This window comes from Canis lupus, chromosome 16 (genome assembly GCF_011100685.1).
Source record: "Canis lupus familiaris isolate Mischka breed German Shepherd chromosome 16, alternate assembly UU_Cfam_GSD_1.0, whole genome shotgun sequence".
In the NCBI taxonomy this organism is placed as follows: domain Eukaryota; kingdom Metazoa; phylum Chordata; class Mammalia; order Carnivora; family Canidae; genus Canis; species Canis lupus.
In genome coordinates this window covers 6,984,986-7,002,496 of record NC_049237.1, presented here as the reverse complement: position 1 = coordinate 7,002,496, position 17,511 = coordinate 6,984,986, and the positions used below count along the sequence as shown (strand labels likewise).

Here is a 17,511-nt window from a genome sequence, read left to right as displayed (position 1 = left end):
TACACTGGGCAAAGGGAGAAAAACGAGAGCCTGTGCACCAGGGCTAGCAGAGACTGATTGATTGCCAGCCATGGAAACTCACAGAAATTATCTGGAAGAAAGGATGATGATGATGATGATGATGATGATGTGGTGGTGGTAGTGGTGGTGGTTAGTAGCAGAAGAGATGGTGGTAGTAACAGTAGGGATAGCTTTTGGTGAAGATGCAGGAGTGTCAGACAAAATTCAGTTGTACCTTGGCCTTCACAGAAATAGGAGAAATACTCTCTGTGTTGTTCCTCCTTTGGATTTGAGCGGTCTTTTATTTCCACTAATTTCCACTGCTTTCTTCCATCCTCTTTTGAGTAAACAAATATGTTCAGCAAAGCTTTAATTTCTTTCTCTCTATAACATGACTTGACCTCACAGACTTAGTGCCCAGTGAACTATGATTCAGACTCTGTGTCTCTAATCCTAAACTCTGGGAGAAAGAATCCAACCAGACCAGGTTGGTCTGCTGTCCAGTGTTGGTTCAGTCAGCTGGGACCAGTGGGTCAGGGTCATGCTGGGCTCCCTTACATGAGTGGACAGGTGTCCTCCAGGCGTGGGGCAGGAGAGACACAGTGGAGACCACGGGAATCTCTAGTACAAGATACAGGTTTAAAGAGAAATGGCCAACTCTAAGGTGAAAGTGGCAAAGTTTGATAATGGATGGGATCTGAGAGTCTCCACTTTGGGAGATGTGGTAGAGAATGAACTCAGAATTGGCCAAATGAATGAACAAATATTTAGTCTGAAGAAGAAATGTCTATATTTACTGAATTATTTACCAACTTCAGACTCTGAACATTGGACTACTCTATTGAAATAACTACGAGCTCGACTCTGCCATGATTTTAATGACCTTTAGCAAATCATCTCTCTTAGTTTCTGTTTCCTCATTTTTATATGGGGATTAAAACATCTGCCCTATCATATGCAATTAAAGAAATAATACAGGTTAAAGTGCTCTGAGAGCTACAAGGTGTGATACAGCTGATGTTTTATGACCGACACATGAGTACAAGGTAACGTACTATCACCAAGAACTCGCTCCCTGGACCCACACCTGAGTGTGCACGTGTTCCTGTCTGAGGGGGTAAGAGGTAGGAAGGGATGCAAGGCTGCGTCAAACTGCTGAATAACAGATATTTCCCAAGGGAAGGAAATGCTGTAATGCTCAGTACGGGTCGCTTGCTCTCCCCCTCCTTTTCTCCAAACACTTCTAGAGAGAGAAATCGCTCCTACCTCAGACATCTGTTTCCCATTTCCAGGTAACCTCTGATGTGAAGAGCTTATACTTGGAACAAAAGAAGGAAAACCAACTCAGCTGCAGTTAGAAGAAAGAGGTACAGCTTAAAGGTTGTGGGCAGTGGTGACCGGTGACAGGAAGGGTGTAGATGGCATGTGCCTGTGAGTGTGAGTGCCTTAGTGTGTGTGCATGTGCACGTGTACAGGGGATGGGATAGTCCTATTGACCAAAGTTCTGGGTTCTGCCTGGATTTCCCCTGCTGGCCTGGGGAATCAGTTCTATGTGGCAGGTGTGGACAGCTCTCTGCTGCCTGTCAGTGGTCCATGGAGGGAAGAGCCCACTGCCTCCAGCCCAAACCTCTCCTGAGGCTCTCTCCAGCAGTTGATGAACTGGAGGAAAAGTTCTAAACAGGATTTAAGCCAATGCCCCTGCTCATTGGGTTTTTATCTGACTTTATTTTCAGAAAAGTCCAGTTAGGGAGAGACTGGAAAACTGATCCTGGATGTCAGGTACTTACTATCTCAGCATAGGCTCAAAAAATAATATCATGTCATGTGTATTGTCATCTGTAAGTTACAGAGAAGGAAGCTAAGCTTCAGAAAATTTAAATGACTGCCCAAAGTCTGTAGCAAGTAAGTAGGGACTCTGATATTCAAGCTCAGGCTAGTTTGATTCTGAACACCATGCTCTTTCTGTGACTTATCTTGATTCCAATCTTGTATTCAACTGTTTGAGGTTAATAGGCTGTAGGGACACTGTCAGAGTTATCTTATCCACCCCTAGTCGGTAAGGTACAAACAGGTGTATACCTTGTTTCCTATAGAATTTTGTTCCAGGGAGGGAAAATCCAATAATGTGTTCAGTGCCAGGAGGAAAGAGACACACACCAGTGCTCAGCAGTCAGAATGGGCTCCTCACCTGGGTCTATCTCTCATGTGACGAGGGAACTCAGCCAGCAGGGGCTTGATGAGTGGCTAGCACTCCTCTGAGCACTTTGGGGTATGCATATCTATAAGTAGAACCATGTATTCTTGAAAATAGTACTACTTTAGTAGTTCAGAAAAGGGGAAGCATCAAAATGACTTGAGTTTAAACTCGACTTTGCAATAAGAGTTTATATAGGAAGATAGAGGATATAGACATTTCAGGGGGAGGCTGCCCCAAATATGCAGAAACAGCACTGAGCCAAGCTTTTTGGTAAATATTGAAAAAATGTGGAAATGGTAGAGTCAAGAATAATAAAGAAGCCTTAAAGAGAAAGAAGAATTTGAGGATTTATCCTGAAGAACAGACTGACTCTTTTTTTGGTTTAGAACAGAAGCCAGAATCAAGTGTTGTTTAGGGAAGGTCAACACGGGGAGAGACAGATGTTCGCATCAGTACTGGTGAGGTGATTCACTGCTCTCTTGATCTTTAGGGGATACCTGTGGGGATCTCAGGGTGGCGGAGTTCCCCACTTTTGTGTCACTCCATGGACAAGCAGCTGGTACAGCTTCCAGAATTCCTTACTGATAGGCACTTGTTCTGTGTAGAGGTGTGGGAGACTAAATATTCTGACTAAAGACTAAAGAGACAGATTTGCTAGGATTTTGAGTCCTGGGCAGAGGGCTCAGAAATTGATTTCATGCTTATGGCAGCTCTGGGCAGTTTCTTATCTCTGATGGTTCCCTGTTGCTAAGAGGCTAGAGTCTCCTCGATGTGACTCCAGTGTGCTTTGTAAATAGTGTCCCTGACTTTCTCCCAAAACTGTCTTCCTTGTCTCTACCTTTTTGCTGCCGTTTCTAAAACAGGTCCCATTCTTTCTACTCTGAGCCTTGCATATGCTGATCCCTTGGCTCAAAGTGTCTTTCCTTCTTCCCTGCCCACTCCCACCTTTCCATGCCTTCGGTTTCTTTCTTGTCCCTCCCAATTGTGTTCTCTGTCCAATAGCATAGTCAGTGCTGTCTTGTCTTTTGTCTGGTAGCCACTTGACTTCTATCTTTTCCTGGCCATTATGGAAGCACCACTCATGTTCCTGTTTGAGTGCAGATTTGACCAGACTGCCTGGGTTTGCATTCTGGTTTCAACTCTTCTTAGTGACAGAACCCTGGGCAAGTAGCTCTTTGTCTCTAGGGTTTCTAGTCTGCGAGACTGGGGTGACGGCTGCTACCTCACAGTGTAGTGATGAGGAGGAAGTGAAATCATGCATGTGGTCACTTAGCATAATGCACAGGCCATTGGAAGCATGTCATAAATGTTGCTGTTGTTGCTCTTCCAACAATACCTTGCTTATAGATACACATGTACCTATATGTTGAATTGAATTGTGTTTACGAAGTGGTTAGTGTTGTGTTTTCAGAGGTCAGAAGCAAAGACTGGGGGTCATGAAAGTCTAAGTAAGGGTGGTGTCTAGGGAATGGGGAGGAGGAGGTGTCACCACGTTACTGGTTCTTATATCAGCACGGCTTCCATGGCTCCCAAGTACACGTGTTTTCCTGACATCCTCAGGCCAGGTAAGGCCGTGTCACTAAGGCAACAAAGTACTCTAGGTATCATGGTACTTGTACTTTGGTCTGGCCTGAATCACCTCTCTTTTTTTTTAATATAGGGGCTAAACTTTTAAACTGTTACACTCAGACAGCAACATAGATGTCTCTATGTAGTACAGGGCCTTGTGCAAAGTAGGTATTCGATAAGTTTTCTTTTTTAAACATTAATGAGTACCTACTACAGTTGGAGTACCGATTGAGGGGCAAAGGAGATATTGACGTAGTTGAAGGTGCCTTGGGTTGTGAGTCCAGGATCTGGGCTCTAGTCATCACTGTGTAGGTGCATAATAATCTTAACAAATGTAACTGACTCTTACTGAGTAGTTATTTGGTAACACCAAGTCTTTTACCTGTTTTGTATTATTTAATACCCTTATATCTTTATAATTTGATTGGATAGATACCACTCCTGTCTTCATTTATGTTAAGGACATTGAGGCTTATGTGGTCCTGCATCCCAAGCCAGTAAGCAGACCTGGGCTTTTAATTCAGGTCTGCCCAACTTCAGATCTGGACCTTTTGTCACTACACTCATGTACACCTCAAAATTCTTGGGTCCCGGTTTCTTCCTCTGGAAAATGAGGGGGCTGTCATTGGTGGTCCTTAGAGGTCATACCAAATGCTCCAACCCATCTGGGCTGTAACTCTGGGTAGACAGGCATTTGGCAGGCAGTTCAGGTCCTCATTGCTGTTGGCCTGTGGTGTCTATCAGTGAGACAATGCAGGCAAATGGCCTCGGTGCCCAGCAGGCTTCCCTGTACCTTCCTTTGCCTCTCCCTCCTCTTGTAGCTCTAAATTCTTTGACTTCCTGATGCTGAAGAAATATGGTAGGTCCGTGCTGCCCAAAATCTGATCTGTAGGCTTTGTTGGTTCCTGACAACATTTTACTGGTGATGGGTGATGAGAGAAATGAGGACAAGGAAGGGGACTTTTTAAAAAAGAAAAGATGATTTCATTATAATAGTCTGTGTCCCTGATAAAATGATGATAAGAAATCATGACTTTAGTTTTTTCAGGCAATGTACACAGTCTATGACTTTAGGTCCCATGACCCAGATTATGCCTGAATTTTCACTGGTCTGTAAGAGCAATTCATTTTCTGGGAATAACACCTGGGGCAGGGTTTTTAAAAACTCTCTGTGCTAATTAGATTTTTTTTTCTTTAATTTCTACCATGTCACAGACCAAGATTCTTGTAAATTTAAGGTGCAATTGCATTACAAGAAAACTAAATGAAAAACCAGGCATATACAAATATCCACTACATTTTTTAAATCATGAGGGTAAAAGGACAAAATTATGCTATTTGTAACAAAACTTCTAATTTTGGTACTTATTTCTTGGGAGACTGGCAAAAACAGATTTATGGATCACACTTGAACACAGGCACAGAGGGGAGGACACCCCCCTACTTTGAGGGGAGGGATCTGCCAGGAAATATAACAGGATTCTTAACCAGAGATTCATGCATATAATTCAGAAAGCAAGTGAATTTGGAAGGAACAATATTTATTTTTTCTTTGCTGAAATCCAACTGAAATCTGGCCTTTTAAGTATAAAGTGAGGTCACAAACCTCAAGACTGTTAGAAGTACCTAAGATTTGGTTCCAGGAGAAGCTACAGATACTTTTTTATCATATTTTAAAGATACTGTCTAGGTACTATTTACACTTATTACTATTTTGAGATTGTGGTAGCTGTTAGACTTGTTCCTAGGTTAGCTAATACATCATTAAAGAAACACATGCATTATTATACTGAAATTTGAAAAGAAATTCTAGTAACTAATTCGATGGAATTGGTTTCTTTTGAATTCTTAACATATTTTGTCTCATGCATTTAAGAATGTAATTCTAAGAGAGGTCCATTGGAGGCACCAGCCTGCCAAAGGGTCTCCACTGCATGAAAATGCTTGAGGGCAGCTCTTCTAGAGACAAGAAAAGAAGAAAACTACTCTGAAAACATTTTCAAAGTTATTTCCTTCAAACACACATCAGCAGATTGTGCTAGTAAATGTCACTGGGACCCTGGGATGGTTTATTTGTTGCTCTTTATCATCTACCCATTGACTCAGTCTGTGTTTCTTTGCCAGGCCCCCCGAGTGTGATCAGTGCTGGATTCAGTGATCAGTGCTGGATTCAGCTCCTGGAGGGGTTAGAGGGGGGCAGGGTGGTCGCTTCTTCCTCCAGGTTCTTAGGGATGTTCTCAGAAGAAGACTACGATTACTAATTAACTAGCAGATCTGATCTGGAGAATGAAATCTGGGCAGTCATTTGCATTTGAAACCCATTAACTGTAACACACTCACAGCTTGCCAGGGCTGTGGCTGCCCTTGGTGGACTGTGCTCCTTGCTTTGATTCCTAGGCCATCCTTCAGTGAGACAGCAGGAACAGCAGCAGGAGGTGGTGAGGTATGTTTGTGAACCGTGACTCGGGTGTTCATTTGTGGATGTAGATATGAGTGTGCAAGTGTGTGTGAACTGCCACTGATCTCCGTGAGTTAGTGCACCCTTGAAATTGGTTAAATACAAAACTAAATAACAGAATACAGCATTACACAAAGACACACATAAAACAAGATTCAACTCTTTTCTTTTTTGGTGTGTGTGCCTGTGTGTGCGTGTGCACACGTGCCCATGCCTCCAGACTGAGGCTGGGTCTGCAAACCCTGCTGTACCTAAACTTCTGTGTGTGTGTGTGTGTGTGTGTGTGTGTTGGTGTGTATGGGTGGGGGGTGCCGAATGTGAAAGAATAAATATTCAGAGTAGCAATTCTTTCTGATTCAGGAGGTAAGGTGGGAGAGGGGAGGCAGAGGAGTTAAAATAGAACCAGTGGGGATGTTCCTTCTGAGAGGATGTGGGGCTGTGATTTTGGGGTGGTCATTAGAGAAACCATCGTGGTCAGGAAATTGAGAAACTATTATGAAGCTCCATGAGTTGGGTGCCTTAGTGACCAAATCAAGAATTATTCTAGGGAATAGTCTCAGAAGTGTGCACGTGTCGGTGTGCTGGGAACTGTGAGGCATGGGAGCGATTTTAGGTGGAGTCTGTGAGGAGGATGTGGAGGGAAAGTGTAGGTCCTGGATGGGGGGGTCATGTGTGAAATAGAATGGAAGTGCCCAGGGGAAGGGGGGAAGTAGTGGCTTGTTGCTGGCCTCTCTCTGGTAAAACTTAAAGAAAGTCTGGTCCTTACTAGTTGCTAAAGTCTAGCTAGATACAAGTGGGTGTTTCCTGGCACTGAGGTGGGAAGAAAGAGTTTCTGTTGGGGAAAGAGGAGGAGGCCAAGATCAATGCCATGGTCTCACTAGAATAGGCTTACCAATGGTCCCTCATACAGGGGCTGAACGATGGTTTCCATGTGCTAAAGGGACCTCCTGCTCCCCAACTGGCTATCGCTCTGATGTCAGGTGGTAGAAGAGTGAGTACACGTGTGCTGGGCAGGGAGGGAGTGAGAGGGAAGTGGTCTTGGACTGTTGAGCTGGGTTGAGCCAAAGTATATCAGGGAGCAAATGAAGTAGAAGAACACTCTGTCCTGTACCCTAGTTTTAAGATAGCTCATCACTGTTTCACTCATACTTGCACACGATGTCAGTGATTTCTCGTTGTCAACCATTCCTTCACAAGTGAGTTTTGATGAGCTAATAAAGTTACTTCACAAACTGCTCCAGAAGCATGGAAGAGTCATGAGTAGAGGGACTCCGAAGAAGAAAATTTCCATTTGAAGTTAGCTTGGGAGTTAGCTGCAGAAGATGATGAGAAAGATAAACCTTTGCATGTCCTGATGTTGGGGTCATAGTAGGCCATACATGTCTAATAGAGATGATCCCTTTGTGGTTCAGGGAAGGAAACTGAGGCCCAGAGTGGTTAGATAGTAGCTGGGAGATGATGAACCAACCCAGGGGGTTTTGCCCAGGATTTAGTCATGGATTTAGACTACTTTAGAGAAGTAGTCATGACTTGCCAGACTGCTTTTTGCAAGTGATTCCTAGTCTGTACAACTAACCCTCTCTTTTTCCACTAGATCTCTTGCCTTGTGTTATCAAAGGGTTTTTAGAAGAAAGACTTAGATCATCATATGCAAGTCAGACACTGATCAGATGATCCTATGCAAATACAGACACCGTATTTAGAAAATATGACAATTGATTATCCAGTTTTTCCAGATTAATTCAGATAGCTATTTCAACACTTTGGGCCCCTACCTGATTAATCTATCTACTTTGCTTAAACAGTTATAACAATACCAGGACAATGACCTTTGGCAACTATTCATATAACCACTTTAATTCAAGAAGAGAAAATTACTGTTGCAGTCAGCACAGTTTATGTACAGTAATAATTTGAACCTTCCAAGCGAGCTTTGCCTTGACCAGTCTAAGCGAAAGCACACCACATTCCTCATTGCCGCCTCCACCGTTTTTTCTCCACAGTACCTACCACAGTCTAACCCATCATAGATGTACTTATTTTGTCTATTGTGTCTTTTTTCTAACCATAAGAACATAAATCTCATGAGAGCAAGGATTTTTATCTGTTTTGTTTGTTTTAGAACCAGCTCCTGGAAGAGTGCTTGGCACATTTTGGGAGCTTAATACATAATTGATGAGTAATAAATAAATTGCCCAAAGACGCAGCATTGATAACTCGATGATGAATAAACATGGAAAGTGTGCATCAGCAGCTCATTCTCCTTCATCTCACAGAGGATTTAACACACTGCCGTGGGCCATAAACTAAAAGCGAATTGACTTCTATGGATGCTTACAAAAGCACTTTGAATCTCCCAGGTGCTATGGGGACTGAAATGTTGCCACATATTTGTTTCCTTTTCTTTCCCTAGGCCTTCCAACCCCATGATTGTTTCTGGAAAAACACAGCCATCTTCCATACATCCTACCTCATCTTAATTTAGCAGCCTTAATTATTTATAAATATAGAAGTTTGCTATATTTACATTACACTGTGGAAGCTGGTTTTGGAGTCATATTGCCTGGTTGGAAGCTTGACTCTGAGTTCTGGACCGTGGGCACTGCAGCTTCTAGCAGGCCCCGTTAACTATTTGTAGAATGAGGATAATAACAGTCCCTCCTAATAAGGTAGCTGTGAGGACTAATGGAAATAATGCATCTAAGTGCTTAGCCATGTACCATGCACATTCTGAGTACTTGGTTAATGACCCAGATACTATCCGATAAAACCACAATCTCACAAAAAGCCTAAAAAAAAAAAAAAAAAAAAAAAAAAAAGCCTAAGCGTGTGTACAATATGGGACATTATACCATAGAGTACAGAGTAATGGTTGAAAGTTCTGGCTGTCGAGTGCAAAGGCCAGGTGTTGAAATTGTGGCTATGCTTCTTATCAGCTGTGTGACACTAGTCAAGTTATTTGACCTTGCTAAAATTTTAATTTCCCCATTAGTAAGTGGGCCTGTAAGAGTAAGTAACATGGGGTTGTTGTAAGGATCGTATGCAACAAATTATGTGACTTCTTAGTACATTCACTCACTCTGCATTAGTTATTTTTATCATTATTATCAAATTGCACAATTTTTGTAATATGAAATAGAATATTCAAAGTTGATGATGGACTTCCAAGTAGCTGTTTGTTAAAAATATGTTTTTTTAAAGATTTTATTTATTTATTAATGAGACACACAGAGAGAGAGAGAGAGAGAGAGAGAGGCAAAGACACAGGCAGAGGGAGAAGGAGGCTTCATGCAGGGAGCCCGACGTGGGACTCAATCGAGGGACTCCAGGATCACACCCTGGGCCAAAGGCAGGCGCTAAACTGCTGAGCCAGCCACCCAGAGATCCCCTAAATTATTTTTTTAAAAAACAATTAAGCAATTTAAATAGTTTTCTTATTGTATTTGCCTTTTGCCATCTGTCTTGATTTTGTTTTCTTAAGTTGTATTCCTAAATGAGACTGTAGGTTTCACCATTAGGATCCCTGTGATTCAGAAAGTAACATTAGCCAGATGATGCTGATGACAGTGTTTGTTTTTTTCTTAAAGTTTAAGGAAATGTTTCTCTTTTATAGCTAGAAAATTATTATTATTGTTCCAGAGAGCAGGTAACTGTATTTGAATATATGACATAAAAAGACTTTTGATGAGAGACAAAGGATTTTTTAAATGCAAATGATACATTATTAGAAGTCTTATTTACCCATGTGTATTAATTATCTCTTGCTGCATAACAAATTAGCCCCAAATTTCACAGCTTGAAACAATAAATGTTTTTTTGCCTCATAGCTTTTATGCGTTAGAAATGCAGGAGCAGCTCAGTGAGGTGGTTCTGCTTCAAGGTCTCTCTTGACCTTGCAACCAAGATGTTGCCAGGGACTGTAGCCATGTGCAGACTTGACTGGTGCTGGAGGACCCACTTGTGAGGTGGTGCCCTCCACCTGGCTGTTGGCTAAAGGCTTCAGTTTCTCGTGGGTTGTTGGACCTTTCTAACAACCTGCTAGAGTGTCACTCTGACATGCAGCTGGCTTCTCCAAGAAATGAACCAAGAAAAGGAGTGAGGAAGTGATCTAACAGAAATAGGAAGGAAGAAGCTGTACTGCCTTTTATAACCCTATTTTGGAAGGTATGCACCATGCCCTCTGCCATATTTTGTTTGTTAGAAATGAGTCACTGAGTCCAGCCTACCAAGGAGTGAGGGATGGGGTACATGGCTCCACCTCTGAAGGGAGGAGTATCAAACAACTTGTGGACTTCTTTTTTTTTTAACCACGATATCATAATTTTGAATACCAATGAATTTTATTTTATTGCACTTTTTACTCAGTCCTCTCTCGATGGATGTTTACACTAGTTTCAATCTCTTGCTGTTATGGATGTTTCATGTCATGCCACAGTGCAAAACCTTTATCTATACATACTTGTGCAGGTGTATTTGTGGGCTAAAGCTCTATAAATGGAATTCCAGATTGAGAGTGTACATAGTTTTAATGGTTTTTGCCAAACCTTCATTAAGCATATTTTGTTTACATTTGACTGTGGGTACCTTTTACTTCATCATCTTTCACACAATGTGTTTTATAAACATTGGAGGGATTTAAAATAAACAATCCCCTATCTCATAACCACCAGCAACAACCAAAGAGGAGACACGGCCACTTAGGGCATTCTGATAACTTCTTTCTTTGCCAGTGAACGTGAGATCACTCTTCACCTCATTAGCTAACTTCATTCTATTAGGTATGGAAGTCTGAGATTCTCTCTCCCTCTGCACTCCCGTGTGCTCTCTTCCTCTCTCTCTCTCAATAAAGAAATCTTTAAAAAAAAGAGGGCATTATGTTGACAAAGAGCAATTTCTCATCAGTGTATGGGAAGCAAATCCCCTTGTGATTTCATCCTTGGGCAAAGGATTGAGGAGAATATGGAGTTTGCATGAAGACACATTGATGGGATGGAGAGCAAGACTGCAAGGTTGTTCTCAAACAGTAAGTTCAAGATTCTCAAGCTGGGAGCTTTATACTAGGGACTGAGGGAAGATGGGCAGGGATATGTTTTTTGAGTAAAGTTAGTGGGATTTACAAGGCAGCCGGCGAGAGGAGCAGTAGCTTTTGGGGCAGAAAGTGGGTCTTGGATGGGTAAGCTGCCGCCCTGGCTCCCACTGTTTCTTCCTACCTTTCTGCACATGTGTCTCAGGTAATGAGTGACTCACCCAACATATGGCCATAAAGCACTCTACAGATTGGAGGGAGGATCAGAAAAGGTTCATAAGGGCAGCAGTCAGGAATATGCATCTCCCACCTCATGAAACCCCGAGTGAGGTGCGATGCCACACTCATTGAAAGCAGAATGGATGTAATTCTTAATGATATGTTGCTTCTTACTCATCACCCATGAATTGTCTTCTCTAAGGCAAATGATAATGTAATGGCAAGTTATGCTTTGTTATTTAAAGTGTTTTTGAGAGGCTCTTGGGTGGCTCAGTTGAGTGCCCAACTTGATTTTGGCTCAGGTCATGATCTTGGGGTCGTGAGACAGAGCCCGTGTTGGACTCCTCGCTCAGTGGGGAGGCTGCTTCTCTCCCTCTTCCTCTCCCTCTGCCCCTCCCCCCCCTTAAATAAATCTGAAAAAATACAGTGTTTGATTTGATTTTCACAAAAGAAGGTGATGATAGGTAATACTCTAAGTACTGTTAATTTCATTTTTGCAGATAAGAAAACCAAGACTCACCAGTATTAGGGAAATTCATTTGCCTAATGCAGCAAGAAATGGTAGGGCAGGGAGTCAAGTGCAAGTCTTTTTGTGACCTATTTAGCTAGCTCTCTGTTTTGAGAAGGAGAGTTTCAGGATAAGATAAAGCAGGAAAATACTAATGAAATGTTTAGCACAGTAATTGACCAGGAAGTAAAATATTATCAATCAATAGGTATTGATTATGCAGATTCGACTAGTAGATACTTAGGAAGGAAATAAAAAGGTATGACAAGCCATCATTTTTATACCTTGGGAGCTCACAATTTGAGAGAGAAAAGGGGTGTTGCAAACCTATGTAAGTAGATGCACCTTTTGGGAAAAAGCTTTAGGAAAAAAACTTATCTACTTGACCACAAATGAGCTGAGGATAGACAGGATGTGTTGACATATTGGAGGAACTGGAAAGGGTGCTTTGATGTGCTTGATAATTTCACAAGAGGTTACTCATCCCCTACTACTCCCTCCAAATATATTATTTGGTGTTTAGTTGTTACTGTCTCCTACTTAATGTTTGTCCCATTTTTCACTGTCCTCAATTTACACCTGTACTCCCGCTCTATAGCATAGTATCTTGCAATATTATTAAGTCCGTGGATAAACTCAAAATTCCAAAGTGATTTTCAAAGAGGAGTAGAAGGAGCTGAGTATTTAAGTTATCTGGGGAACTTTTAAAACCTACCCAGAAAGGTTCAAGATGGTAGACTGGTCACAGGACTTTACCTGTTTTCCTTTCCAAACCTTCATTGGCATTCTTGTAAAGATGTACTAAATGAAATGAGTCTGTAACAAAATGGAAAAAGAAAAACAGCCATGAACATTGTGCTGAGTATAACAGAGCAGAGAATACCTCTCGGGTATCTGTTGTGGAGTTGGGGGCAGTTTTGCACAGAGAGACCACTGGGCTTTAAGCAATGATGAGCAAGGGGAGGGTAGAGCAGCAGAGGGGTGTGAACTGGTGTTCAGCTATGGTTGGGCTTAATAAAGGGGTTGTGAAGAGCACTGTTTTCCAGAAAGTGGATTTACTCATATATGTTTTCTTTATAAAGAGGTGGTTGGGACATCTGGGTGGCTCAGCGGTTGAGCATCTGCCTGCGGCTCAGGGCATGATCCTGGGGTCCTGGGATCGAGTCCCTCAGGCTCCTTGTGGGGAGCCTGCTTCTCCCTCCGTCTATGTCTCCGCCTCTCCCTCTCTCTGTCTCTCATGAATGAATAAAGTATTTTTTTTTAAAGAGATGGTTTCCAGCTATTACTTTTTATGTTTACAGCTCATATGAAAGCTGTAATTCATATAAGCTACAGTTACAAAGGTCATATAGAGAGGGAAGTGGCTGTATATTCTGAAAAAAAAAAAAAAAACCAACTCCCTAGAGATATCGATTATCTCTCCATCCTTCAAAAATGGTTGATTAAAAGAAAGCTTGACTTGAATCCTTTCGTAAAATAAATAACTGTATTCTTTTTTTTTATAATTGTTTATATCTGATTTTTTTCTTTTTCTTTTTTTCACTTGGACTCCTGTGGTTACTGGCGAGATTGTTAGGATGAAGGCATACTGTTTTCTGCTTTTAATCCCTCTCATATCCCTCAGGAAAGAGGAACAGGTTCTCTGAAGTACATCTGTGGCAGAGAGCATAACATGGTGGTATTTATACTCAGTCTTACTTCCAAATCAGCAAATGCTCATTTAGAGCACTTGCCAGGGGGCATCCAGTGAAGCATTGTAGAGTTCTTCCCAACATTTTCCCCATGATAGAGCACAAAGAAAATGATAATGGCATCATTAGGCTAATTGAAAGGGATCTGGATTTCCAGAAGAGGCAACTCTCAGCAGAAGCATGCCCCAGCCCTGGACTCTCTGCCCTTGCCCCACCCAGTTGCCCACAGAACCAGGGAGTCAGTATCTCAGGCTCTCAGGTTGAGAGGGGTCACTCAGGGAGGGGTGAGAGACTCTCACATACTGGCTTTTGGCAGCGTAAAACTTAGGAGGGGAAGACAGATTGTCCTCAGAGTTATGAATATAGATATAGAGAGTTTGAGAGCAAGAGAGGGAGAGAGGGTTAATTTTAAGTCCTGGAGGAGGTATTGTTTGAACTGAAGAAGCAGGATTCTGATAAGGAGAGAAGGTGGGGTTGGGAGAGGGTGTGGGCTTTGCTATAGTTCTGAAGAGAAGTATGCCTTTGGAGCATAGACTGGGAGTGAATTTCAGCTCCAATATTTATCATTGCTGATAAGTTTTATACCTTTCTGACCTCTGTTTCCTTACTCATAAAATAGAGATGAATAATACCTGCATTTGGGGATTATAAAGATAACTAGTAATGTCTGGAAAATACTGGATAGAAAAACCTCAAAACATTAGCTATAATTATTACTAAGAATTAGACTGTAGTACCATTTAGTACCATTTAGTCTTGAAAGTGATGGCATTACAAGCTTGTGAGGCCCCAAAACCAATGGCCCCACTCGTGGAGGCAGTTCTGCTCTGCTCTCCTCTTCCCTTTGACTTTACACTCCTCACTATGTCTGATTCCAGATTCTACTGATGTGCAGTCTCCTATTGCTCAAGGGGATACAAGGAGCTAGTTAGATCAACGAAACTCACTTTAGAAATCATTCCGTCACGCCATCCAACTTGACAATGGATTTGTTTACTTCTTCTATGGAAGATCTTATAAGAGACGTTTTTCTCTCCATGCTGATTGATATATTGATTGTGACTTGTCAGCTTCACTTCCTGGTGAATGACACATTTCTGCATTACAATATGGCTCTATGTAGTTTCTCATGCTTTTGAAAAAGTGCTGTGTCTGCTCCTATAGATGAACATCCTCACACAAAATGTGAAAGAGCGTTGCCTTTACCTAAGAGGCAGTGAGGTCATAAAGACAATCTCTAAGGCGGAAGTCAGCATCCCTAATTGTGCCACAGACTTGTCCTAAGCCTTGGGAGAGTGTCATTAAAACACATAGCACATAGGGGAGCCGGTGTAGCTCAGTTAGTTAAGCATCTGACTCTTGATTTTGGCTCAGGTCATGATCTCATGGGTCGTGGGACTGAACTCCATGTTGGGCTCCACACTCAGTGCGGAGTCTGCTTGAGATTTTCTCTTGCTCTCTCTCTTTCTGCCCCTCCTCCCTCTCTAAAATGAATAAATAAATCTTTTTTTAAAACCACATAACACCTCAGTCCTTTCATCATCCACGGTATAATGGAAAATTAGCCTGGTCATTCTAGTATCTCAGTATTGTTGCATATATAGAATGCAATCAGAATAGGATGTTGCTATCTTAGGTAAACAGGATATTTCAGTGATTCTCAAAATTTAGCTCAGCTAATGGCATGAAATGTCGAGCTTTCCTTTTCAAAGACAGCAAATGTTATCTAATAAAATGCTGTTGGAATTTGGCACAAGTGACTGAAAGATGTGATTTACTCAATGTTTGACAGAGTATACAGAATGTTAACTTGCAAAGGACACACTTTCTAAAGAATGGTAGTAGTGGGTCAGAAGAAGGAGGTGGTAAATACAGTGGCATCTGGGACAACCCTGGGAAGGATACGGAGTGAGTGATAGGGGAGTCATGTTCCTTGCTACTGCTGGAGGACAGTGCCACAGCTCAGGCCAGAATCAAAATTATCCCTAACAAAGGACAAAATCCTGCAATGCAGACACTGAGGCAGATTTCTAGAAAGGACTGTTTGTGAGGCATAATCGTCATCTGAATGGGTACACAGTGCCTAACTCCTTATCGGAAGAAAACCTTAAATGTAGTCTGTGCATTTGTGGTAGGGCTAAGGGAAGCTGCTCAAAGGCCCCAGTGACACTGCCAGTTGCGGTGGTCCAGGCTTTAACAGCTATGAGTTTTTTCCTTTCCTCCTTCAGGTCCTGTTTCTGTCTTGTTCGTCATATTCACCCTTAGGAAGGTGGTATCTTATTTTTATTCAAACATTTGCCATATTGCTGTGCTCCATACCTAGACTTATGGTATCAGTATCCATCCTGGGAGCAGTTCAGCTTCTCTCTGGGCACGGTCTCCCCTAGTGTTAGCAGGTTCAATGAGTGAAGGTTGACTTTCCATCATCCTTCCTTGTCAGTGAGAAGATATTTCAAGGCATTCTTTGTCCTGGACCTCTGAATATGAAGGAGAATGATTTTAGGGTTTGAATTCTATGAGTCTTTAAGACACAAATTTTGACTTAAAATACTGTCTGCATTTAGCACCCCCAAAAGACCAGCTTCGTTGTTGATCCCAGTGTGTGGTGTGTTTGGCAGGAAGCAGTGAGCAGGGGATCACATGCTGCTGTGTCAGACTCCACAGGGGGAGGCCACCAACTTCTGTGTGGGAAGTTCTGTGGTCAGAAGTTCTGAAAGTTAGATGTTTTGAGGAGAAGGATACTCAGTTCCAAGGCAGTTTATAGTAGTAGTTGGTTGGTACATATCAAGTTCTTTACAGACTAGAATGCAATACTTTGACTCAAATCTTTTTTTTTAATATATTTTATTTATTTATTCATGAGAGACATAGAGAGAAAGAGAGGCAGAGACAAAGGCAGAGGGAGAAGCAGGCTCCCTGTAGGGGAGCCTCATATGGGACTTGATCCCAGGGTCCTAGGATCATGATGTGAGCCAAAGGCAGATGCTCAACCACTGAGCCACCCAGGTGCCCCCTTTGACTCAAATCTGATGGAGATCAGGAGCTGATTGGAAGAAGGGGTCAGGAATAAGATAGGTTGAGATGAGTTGTTGAAGACCAAGTTGTGGTAGGCTCAAGCATATTCTGTCCATGAGCGGCCCACCAAAAGTTGCCAGGAGAGATACAGTAACCAAAGGGAACTACATTCAGCCTTTTGGGAAATTTGGTTCTAGTTTTTGACTAGGTGGCTCTGAAAAAGACACTTGACTGACCATGCCTTACTTTACTTATGCATAAAATGGAGGGTCTTGACTATTGGTTCCATTTCTTTTTTTTTTTTTTTTTTAACTTTATAGATACCATTTCTTAATATATTTTTTACCTGATAAAATGCATTTTTACAATTTATAAGACCATGATAGGGTCACTGTTTCTGAAACATAGTTGCATATTGGAATTATCTGTGGAGTTAAAAAAAAAATCAGATATCCAAGCCTTAACCCCAGAGATTTAGATTCACTGAGGTTGAGACAGTAGGCAAGTGATGAACATCTAAACTTCTTGGCAAAATATTTTAATCCCCAGCTAGGATTTATAACGACCCTAACATAGGTAATAAATGTGTTATTTCTGTATTTTTTTTTTCTGTATTTTTTTTTAAATTGACAATTCTTCCTGGGACTCCAAAGGTAGCCATTTGGTCAGGATGATACTTTAGGTATCTTTAGTAGAATTCACCAACTCTCACTGAAACTGTGGTTTCTGAGTATTGTTCCCACTGAAAACAAACAAACAAAGAAACAAACAAACAAAAAACACAAAGCCTCCTTAGAGATGTTTGATTTGAGTCTGGGGGAAGGGGAT

The 17,511-nt window shown here is 41.8% G+C and overlaps 1 protein-coding gene across 5 annotated transcripts in view; it reads left to right on the top strand.

Moving 5' to 3' along the window:
• The window catches only part of MGAM (maltase-glucoamylase), a 93,702-nt gene that overhangs the window by 582 nt on the left and 75,609 nt on the right, over window positions 1-17,511 (top strand). Inside the window, exons 2-3 of one of the 5 annotated variants that reach the window (XM_038559362.1) lie at window positions 1,293-1,367; window positions 1,734-1,779. The gene's annotated coding sequence lies outside the window, so the exon portion shown is untranslated. Of the gene's footprint in view, window positions 1-1,191; window positions 1,368-1,733; window positions 1,780-6,090; window positions 6,210-17,511 lie in introns of those variants that run through there. The other 4 variants (XM_038559361.1, XM_038559363.1, XM_038559359.1 and 1 more) reach the window with 4 other exon arrangements.